Here is a 10,101-nt window from a genome sequence, read left to right as displayed (position 1 = left end):
CGTCGTCTGAGACAGCAGAGAGTAGTCAGTCAAGCAATGAGGTTTCTTCTTACTTCTAACAAAGAATGGTCCCAGCTTCTAATAAACCAGATGACTACTACTACTACTTTGTACGTATTCAACGTAGTGACGATGCAAGCTGCCTCTAAAAACACCAACGAAGAAGAAGAACAACAACATAGTGACAAAACGTGATCTGTAGAGCAGTTTGCCCTTTTAGAGCTACTGTAGAAACATGCCGGCGCAAAATGGCGACTTAACATGTAAGGGGACCCGTGGTGTATGAGATGGAAATGGCTCATTGTAAGCTAATAAAACCATAATGGTTCATTATGTAAGGTCTTCATACACCACTGTGTTTTCAGTGGTGTATAAAGACCTTGTATAATGAACTGTTATGTTTTTAGAAGTTATGTATATTATATTGCATTTCATTTCTTTAAAGGGTTAGTTCATCCAAAAATAAAAATTCTGTCATTAATTACTCACCCTCATGTTGTTCCACACACGTAAGACCTTCGTTCATCTTTGGAACACAAATTAATTTATGAAATCTGAGAGGTACTTGAACGACTTTAGTCACATTGTTTATTTTAACCATGTTTTTACTACTTTTCTAGACCTCAAAAGGTGCAATGACGTTGCTGCCTATGTGTGGTTCAGATACCCTTGGATTCCATCCAAAATATCTTAATTTGTGTTCCGAAGATTAACAAAGGTCTTACAGGTTTGGAATGACATGATGGTGAGTAATTAATGACAGAAATTTCTTTTTTGGGTGAACTTACCCTTTAAGTGAAGCTATCAAATATTATTCCAATAGCAGTCGGTTTTGTATTTTTGCTAAACAAAAAAAAAATGGTTCCAAACAATGACAAAAAAAAAAAAAATCGACTGTTGCATTATACATTCTGCGCAACAAAAAAAAATAAAATAAAAAATGCTCAGCCAATCAAATTTGATGTCTGGAACTAACAGTTTCCATGTGGACACTATATGTTATTGTAACAGTGAATGATCTGTTTCTAAATGAACTGCAGCACTTGTTTTAGAGTCATATTTACCTCAACACCGATGACTGCCTTGACCTGCTTGACTCTGCATCCTCAGACCTGGTTCTTCCCACATTTAGCTCGACTTCCTACCAGATAAGAGGCTTCTGTTTGTACACAGTGCACCGGCAGCATACTCTAAACTGCATTAGTATCCAATCAAATACACTTAAGATGTTTCTTCCCTACCTAAGTGAAGAAAACCAGTTCTCCCATTAATCCATTCTTGCAGAGTCTGCATTTACTCTAATATTCTGTGACTGATCTTAAGCAACAAGGAAATAGGATTACTGGACAGCCCAGTAACTCTAAAAGACACTTGACACATTTCAGCCCATTTCCCTTCTTTACTTAAATGGGAGAGAAAAAAAAAAATCTCCTTCTGACCAAATTGACACAATCAAGCTCTAAGACTTGAAGACCAGCAGCACCTGTCCCATTTGTCAATCTCCTCTAGACTTTTCTGCCTCTGTGATAACCTTCAGACACTTTCCTCTTCTGTGCTAATGATACCAATGATTAGCACATTGTCCTGTCTTTCCTGGGCTGCCGTGAAGGACAAAGGAAAGACAACAAACTGCACAAAGTACAAAGCAAAGTCTGACTGATTATTGACTAATAAATGGCTTGGAGTACACTCCAAACGGAAACGGAAAAGGAAAAGCAACGTAAAGTATGATTAAAAAAATAGTTCATATGACTTGTATTCCATGCTTTAAAATGGATTATTTAAATCGTAATTTTAAAAAAATTACATGTAAAAGTAAAAACGTGTGTTTGCTAATCCAAGTTAATCATTTTAAAAGGCTAGGTGTTCATTAGAAACCCCTTTTGCAATTGTGTTAACACATCTGAAAACTGTTGCACTGATTAAGGAAGCAATAAAAGTGGCTTCTTTAGATTATTTGAGTCTGGTGCATCAGAAGGTTTCACAAGGTTTCATTACAGGCACAAAATGGCCAAAAACAAAGGACTTTATTTGGAAATGTGTCAGTCTGTTGTTGTGGTGAGAAATGAAGGCTATTCATTGTTCACAGATTCACAGAAACTGCAAAAAAAAAAAAAAAAAAACACCTTTCTCTTAATAGAGCAAGCTGCTTTTAACCAGAACAGAAAGAAGAGTGCGGCCCTGCCCCGGTGCACAACTGTATGCAAGAGGACAAATCCCTTAAGGTGTCTAGTAAGAAGCCGATGCCTCACAGGTCCTGTGCCGTCTTTCACTCAGAGTGTTGCATCATTGTTTGGTATTCCATGTTGACTTAGCCTTTGTCTTTGTGTACACTCTGAGTCAAGCTGGATTCAATTTTGAGCATCTTAATGATATGTTTGTCAAATAAAGGCTTAAATTTGTGGTGTCCTTCAAGATCACAACAACATCAGCAGTGAAGAGGCAGCTCCAGGATGCTGGGCTGGGCAGAGTAGCAAAAAAAAAAAAAGTCATATCTCAGGCCGGACAATAAAAAGTTTAAGATGGGGAAAGGAGCACAAACCAGGAAACTTCTAAATGATCCCAAACATTTGAACAGCAAATATATAAAATCATATATATAATCACCATAATAAATAATTGAATATACTGTACATATGATATTTATTTAGATTTTTATTTTTGAATTAATAGATTGATAATTCTTTCATTTTGTTTTTAAGTGGCAATGGTAGCCTATATGGTCTTTTGCAGCCATTTCTTCTGTTTATGGTCATCTCAGCCTGGTCTCATTGTTAATACGCAACGTTAGGTATAAATACGTAACTTTCAAAGACACAAAACGTACATTTTTGTACGTTTAGAAAGGTGCTGAAACATACAATATTGATGTATTTATAGCACTAAAACGTAAAAATACTTACTATTTTTCAGCAAAAAAATGTAAAATATTTACGAATCTTTCATGTCATAAAGATATATGTATAATTTCCTTTTTATTATTTTGTAGATAAATGTAAGATCCATAAACCCCATCCTGAACAGTGCCCAAGGAAGTCGATCGGAAGTTGAAGTCGGCCGGGTGCCGCCATCTTGTAGCAGAACTTCACTTGCGTTAGCATCCCCATTGACTCCCATTCATTTTGGCGTCACTTTGACAGTGAATAACTTTACATCTGAGGCGTTTAAAGACTCCATTTTTCCATTATTTATTTCTAAAGATACACGACAATGTATAAAGGGCTCCATTACCTTCTATGTTACATTATGGCCCCGTAGAAACAGTTTTTGTAAAAATAGGCTAACGATTGCGTCATAACCACTCGACTCTCTGTCGCACAGTAGAGAAATTACCGTACAGACAGGAGGAGAAGCTCGCAGGCAATAGTATGCATTAACTTAATATGGCGTACTGGCGTTACATTTTTAAATACTATACAAACTAATTAATCAGAATACTTACTCCTGCTCACTCATGCCAAAGAACTCCCCGCTCAAGCTCGCCATCTCTGCAAGATTAACGATGGCAGTTTGCACGCACAGCTACTAGAAGATTTACATCTGTCAGACAGGTTGCTGACGTCATCAAGCTTAGTTTGAGTCTGCGCGTCAGAAACGGAAGTGCTAAAAATCGCTAAAAATTCCAATAGGGTCTAGCTGCAGCCTGAGGGGGCGAGTGGAGCTCCACTCTCGAACAGGAAATACGTCACCTCCAATAGTTTAATTACTGTATTTGCATTATTTGTAAGGGTAGGTTTAGGGTTGGGGTAGGTGTAGACATTAGTAAAACAAGTATTTGCATTACTGTAAAGGGTAGGTTTAGGGTTGGGTTAGGTGTAGATGTAAGTAAAACACAAGTGGAGGTGACGTATTTCCTGTTCGAGAGTGGAGCTCCACTCGTCCATGGTCTGCAGCCAGACCCTTCTCCAAAAATGGGCTTCACTTGTCTCAATTGAGTTCCAATGGGGTCGCTGTGTCCATTTCTTTTACTGTCTATAGCTGTGTCCAAAACTGCTCACTCGTTCACTCATTCACTATTCCCTATATAGTGTATGGCATTTGAATGCACTATATCTGCATGGAGTGAACGAAATGAAGTGAGTGAATTCGGACACTACACTGTGCGTCGGAGAGCTGGAGCTGTCGCAGAAACGGCTCGACGCGATAAAACAATTTTATCCTACATGTTACTTACATTATAAAATAATGTTAATAACAATAACAATCATAATGACTTTATTTTGTAATCATACATGCCAGCTTTGTAGTTTAATCGATTGTATAATTGGTTTGGCATGCTTAATATGTGTTCATAATCATTAAATACTATAAAATACTGTAAACAAAAAATAAACACATTAACAAGTGTACATTATTTCATGTGTTTATTCTTTTTAATAAAGTTTTTTTTAGTTTGTTATAAACTCTCACGCTCACAGATGAGGTGGTGTTTGAGCGCCCTCAGGCGACCGTTATGATTTGAATACGCTACTGATGATTAACGACAGTCCTCTCCGCATTGGATTTTGGGAAATAGTGCTTCAGCGAGTGTACATCGAATGTACACTCGAAATCAGAGAGAATTGTGGGGAAAAAGTAGTGAACGAATGTAGGGAATTAAGTCACTCACTCAGAATTCGGACACCACTACAAAATGGCCGACAACCGATATAGTGGACTATATAGTGGATAGGGAGCGGTTTCGGACACAGCTTATGATCCTGAACCTAAACACATACTGAAACACGACAGGTCGCAATCTGTGACAAAAGCAGGTGAGTACCAATGAGCGTTCGATATCAGTGCCGTAAACCATGTCGTAAAGGTTCTCGGAGGCTCAACTTTCAAATTTGAATCATAACGAGCGCGGGCTTTGACCGTGGCGGTTGTTGCTGAGAACTAAGATGAAGATGGATAAAGGGCTGAATTTGGATATGTTCCTTACAAACATATGGATTCTAGAGATTTGGAGTACAGCGAACAAATAAAATTGATGTGATTTGTGAGTTAATGTTGTGTTTTGGTGTATCTTATGGTTGTAATGTCAGTCGCTGCATGGAATAAAACGCCTTCTGTGTCACACAGCAAACAAACAAACTAAATATTACAAAATGGTTAAACAATTACAGAAATTTTATTCATTTAAGGTTTCAAAGTGTAGTCTTGTTTAACATTATGTAATCCTCCGAAAGGAGTTTGCAGCACGTCACAAACAGAAATGTGGATGAGTGAACTGCAGTCAATAAATTTGACTAAAAGCATACTGTATATTGATATGACAATTGAATATGTTAAAACAGATTTAAAACATTAATGCCACGATTTTAATATTAATACATGGGAATTCATACACATTCACACTTTGATATGTAAATGTTTTACGTTTTATTTCTGTTAATATATAAGTATTTTTATGCTTTAGTCAACACGATCACATGAGAATGCGTATCAATAGTACGAGTTTGTAATCTTGTAGAATATATACGCCAAAATGAGTTTTGCCGTGCTTATGGTACGCAGTTTTTTCGCGTGCATATGATACACACTTTATGGCGTGTAAGTTATATGACACGCTCTTGGGTGGTGCGTATCATATGCACGCGAAAAACTGCGTACCATAAGCACGCCAAAACTCATTTTGGCGTATATATTCTACGAGATTACAAACTCGTACTATTGATACGCATTTTCGTGTGATCGCGCTCGTTTTAGTGCTTTAAATACGTCAATATTGTACGTTTTTGTGTGTATGAAAACTTAAGTAAATGTACGTGTGGTAGAACCACACTTTATGTAAAAATACACATGTATTTTCATGGGATAATGTTGAAAATCTTGTGCTACATAATCCTTATGGAAATCTTTTAATGTGCTGATTTGGTAGGCTACGTGAGAACCTTATTATTAGCACAGTTGAAAATAGTTGGGCTGTTCAATGAATTGTGGAAACTGCAATTCAGTTTCTTCAGTACACTTTCAGTACTTTTGCCACACTTTCAAATCAAAACTAATTTTGGTTAAAGATGGCTAAAAACAAACATATTCCTAACTCATAAGTCTATTATTCTTTTGAGAGATCAATTCTATGCACTGCTGTCTTGGTAGAAGAAATCAAACTGAACCTAACAGGACAGAGAGAGACTGATAAGTGGACGGGGTGATGCACAGTAAAGAAATGGACAACTACATCAGGCTCTCTAGTTCGTAAAACAAACACCTCACTGGTGCTCAGCTGGCAGCTTCAACTGAAACAAGGAAGAGAAGACAAACTGCTACTGGCCTTTTGGCAGAGTTACAAAGAAAACACCCCATCTGATATTGCAAATAAGAAGATAATGGTATAAGAGAACACTAAAGATTGGATCTTAAGTTTTGGAGTCCAAGTGTTGAGCTTCTGTGGGTGGGCAGATGACAAATAAGGTTGAAACAGCATTTTTTAAAACAAAGTTCTAAATTGCTTGAGAATTGTATGAATTTGGAAAGTTCAAATACTGTTGTTTTTAAAACTGTTAGAGGTTAGCAAATTTTTTTTCTCATTATGTAATTTATTAAGCTTTTCTCACAGCTCCAGGCAAAATATGTCCTGCGGTGTGACATGACATTACTATAAAATTCAAATACTGAAATATTATTTATTTCAAATACAAATCAGGTATGTTTTAAGTTTAACAAGTATTCTTAAAGAACGATCATTAAAATTCTGCATATATCTTTTTTCACAGCTGTTTTTCGATTATATTCTTTGCTTGTGCCATCTTTTACTACTTACTCCAGTGGAAATATTCTGTAAAATGAGAAAAAATATTTGAAAATGTTTATTATTTTTTAATATAGTTATATTATGCAATGTTTTCAAATTCATATAATTATTTAAGCTAGTTAACATAGTAAAAGTCGTTTAATTGTGTTTGAAGTGATGTCACACCACAGGACATCCTGTCACACCACAGGACGAAATGAGACACTGTATGAACATTTATGGTGAAATTTATTGAATACTTTTGTAACAAACAAATTCATTTGCATCTCTATTTGAACATTAATGAAAATGCAACATATCAGTACAATCTTATTACTTGGTGTATGAATTTGAACTAAAAACATAGTGAACAAGACATACTGAATAATTAACATTTTGGAGGCGTCAAATTAGACCCAGTCATAAAGACCATTCATTTCTATTTTTAACTTAAAAGACTAAACAAATATCTTGTTTCTCAGGAGAAAGTCATTAAAATCATGCTAAAATAATTAAAAGTATGTTAAAATCATCAAGACAGATATATATTTATGTTTAATATATGTATAATATAGGTATATTATGTATAATGAAGACAGATATATACATTTGTTTAATATATGTATAATATAGGTGTATTATATATAATATTTGCAATATTTGTTTAATATACAGGTGCTGGTCATATAATTAGAATATCATCAAAAAGTTGATTTATTTCAGTAATTCCATTCAAAAAGTGAAACTTGTATATTATATTCATTCATTACACACAGACTGATATATTTCAAATGTTTATTTCTTTTAATTTTGATGATTATAACTGACAACTAAGGAAAATCCCAAATTCAGTATCTCAGAAAATTAGAATATTACTTAAGACCAATACAAAGAAAGGATTTTTAGAAATCTTGGCCAACTGAAAAGTATGAACATGAAAAGTATGAGCATGTACAGCATTCAATACTTAGTTGGGGCTCCTTTTGCCTGAATTACTGCAGCAATGCGGCGTGGCATGGAGTCGATCAGTCTGTGGCACTGCTCAGGTGTTATGAGAGTCCAGGTTGCTCTGATAGTGGCCTTCAGCTCTTCTGCATTGTTGGGTCTGGCATATCGCATCTTCCTGTTCACAATACACCATAGATTTTCTATGGGGTTAAGGTCAGGCAAGTTTGCTGGCCAATTAAGAACAGGGATACCATGGTCCTTAAACCAGGTACTGGTAGCTTTGGCACTGTGTGCAGGTGCCAAGTCCTGTTGGAAAATGAAATCTGCATCTCCATAAAGTTGGTCAGCAGCAGGAAGCATGAAGTGCTCTAAAACTTCCTGGTATACGGCTGCGTTGACCTTGGACCTCAGAAAACACAGTGGACCAACACCAGCAGATGACATGGCACCCCAAACCATCACTGACTGTGGAAACTTTACATTGGACCTCAAGCAACGTGGATTGTGTGCCTCTCCTCTCTTCCTCCAGACTCTGGGACCCTGATGTCCAAAGGAAATGAAAAATGTACTTTCATCAGAGAACTTTGGACCACTCAGCAGCAGTCCAGTCCTTTTTGTCCTTAGCCCAGGCGAGACACTTCTGACGCTGTCTGTTGTTCAAGAGTGGCTTGACACAAGGAATGCGATAGCTGAAACCCATGTCTTGCATACGTCTGTGCGTAGTGGTTCTTGAAGCACTGACTCCAGCTGCAGTCCACTCTTCCCCACATTTTTGAATGGGTTTTGTTTCACAATCCTCTCCAGGGTGCGGTTATCCCTATTGCTTGTACACTTTTCTCTACCACATCTTTTTCTTCCCTTCGCCTCTCTATTAATGTGCTTGGACACAGAGCTCTGTGAACAGCCAGACTCTTTTGCAATGACCTTTTGTGTCTTGCCATCCTTGTGCAAGGTGTCAATCAGTCCCTCCAGAAAAACGCGATTATGCGATCGCCTGATTTTATGCATAATCAGCCAAAGTCCGCATATTTATGCGGGGGTCGCATTTTTTCAAATACGCCGCATTTTCGCCGCATAAATTGCCAATTTCAGCAAGCAAAATATGCGGGGCTAGCATGATTTCATAATCCCTGTATTTTTGTTGCAAAAAAGTCACATATATCTTAGCAGAAAGTTGACACACAAGTAAAGCGCCATTATTTCCCCCCTATTGCCATGGGCATAGACATCATATGATGTCTATGGCCATGGGAACCTTATTAAGTGACGTAATTACGCGACGTGAACATCATCTGCAAACCATGAAACCATGATGAAGCACGCAAATCATTCTCATTTGCCAACAAAAATAAGCGCAAAAGACCGCGCGAAGCAGTTTCCCGGTGTGTTACATGACAGTGAGGGCAAATTATTTTGCACTCCGTGCAACTGCGTGTTGACGCTGGAAAACCACTTTCACTTTGCCACCGCCAAGGATGGTTAAAGCAGCAGCGGAAGAAGCACACATTTTTTAAAAATATTTTATTTATTAATTTTTGCAGAAGTTGTTGAATATTAATAATAATAATAATAATAATTTTATTTTATATAGGCCTAGTGCCTTTCTACAAACTCATATTCCTCATATTGAGCCATGTGTTAATCTGAAATAAAACAGAATGAGAACTTAAATATTCTGTGATTTAGTATGCTTGCTTATCAAGTAATAAGAAATTACTCTTTACATTAAGGTAGTAGCCTAGTGAGAACAGGGTGTTGGGGGAATCACCTTTTTTTCTCTTTTTCATCAAACCGCAGTTTTTGCAAGTTCCCGCAATTTCATCGCATAAAACTGCAAAAATTCCCACATATTCCATCGCATTTTTTAAGAAAACGTGCCGCATAATCAAGAATTTTTGCCCGCAACAATCACAAAAAAATTCCGCGTTTTTCTGGAGGGACTGGTCAATGGTTGTCTTTTGGACAACTGTCAAGTCAGCAGTCTTCCCCATGATTGTGCAGCCTACAGAACTAGACTGAGAGACCATTTAAAGGCCTTTGCAGGTGTTTTGAGCTAATTAGCTGATTAGAGTGTGGCACCAGGTGTCTTCAATATTGAACCTTTTCATAATATTCTAATTTTCTGAGATACTGAATTAGGGATTTTCCTTAGTTGTCAGTTATAATCATCAAAATGAAAAGAAATAAACATTTGAAATATATCAGTCTGTGTGTAATAAATGAATATAATATACACGTTTCACTTTTTGAATGGAATTAGTGAAATAAATCAACTTTTTGATGATATTCTAATTATATGACCAGCACCTGTATATATAGAGACAGAGATATATTTATATTTATGTTTAATATTGCAAACATAACAGACGAGAATCTAGCTAGACATCTGACTTAATTATGTCACACTACAGGACGGGCTGTCACACCACAGGACT

Source organism: Megalobrama amblycephala, linkage group LG10, assembly GCF_018812025.1.
Source record: "Megalobrama amblycephala isolate DHTTF-2021 linkage group LG10, ASM1881202v1, whole genome shotgun sequence".
In the NCBI taxonomy this organism is placed as follows: domain Eukaryota; kingdom Metazoa; phylum Chordata; class Actinopteri; order Cypriniformes; family Xenocyprididae; genus Megalobrama; species Megalobrama amblycephala.
The sequence above is the reverse complement of the archived record's forward strand: the minus strand, read 5'-3'. Positions refer to the sequence as shown.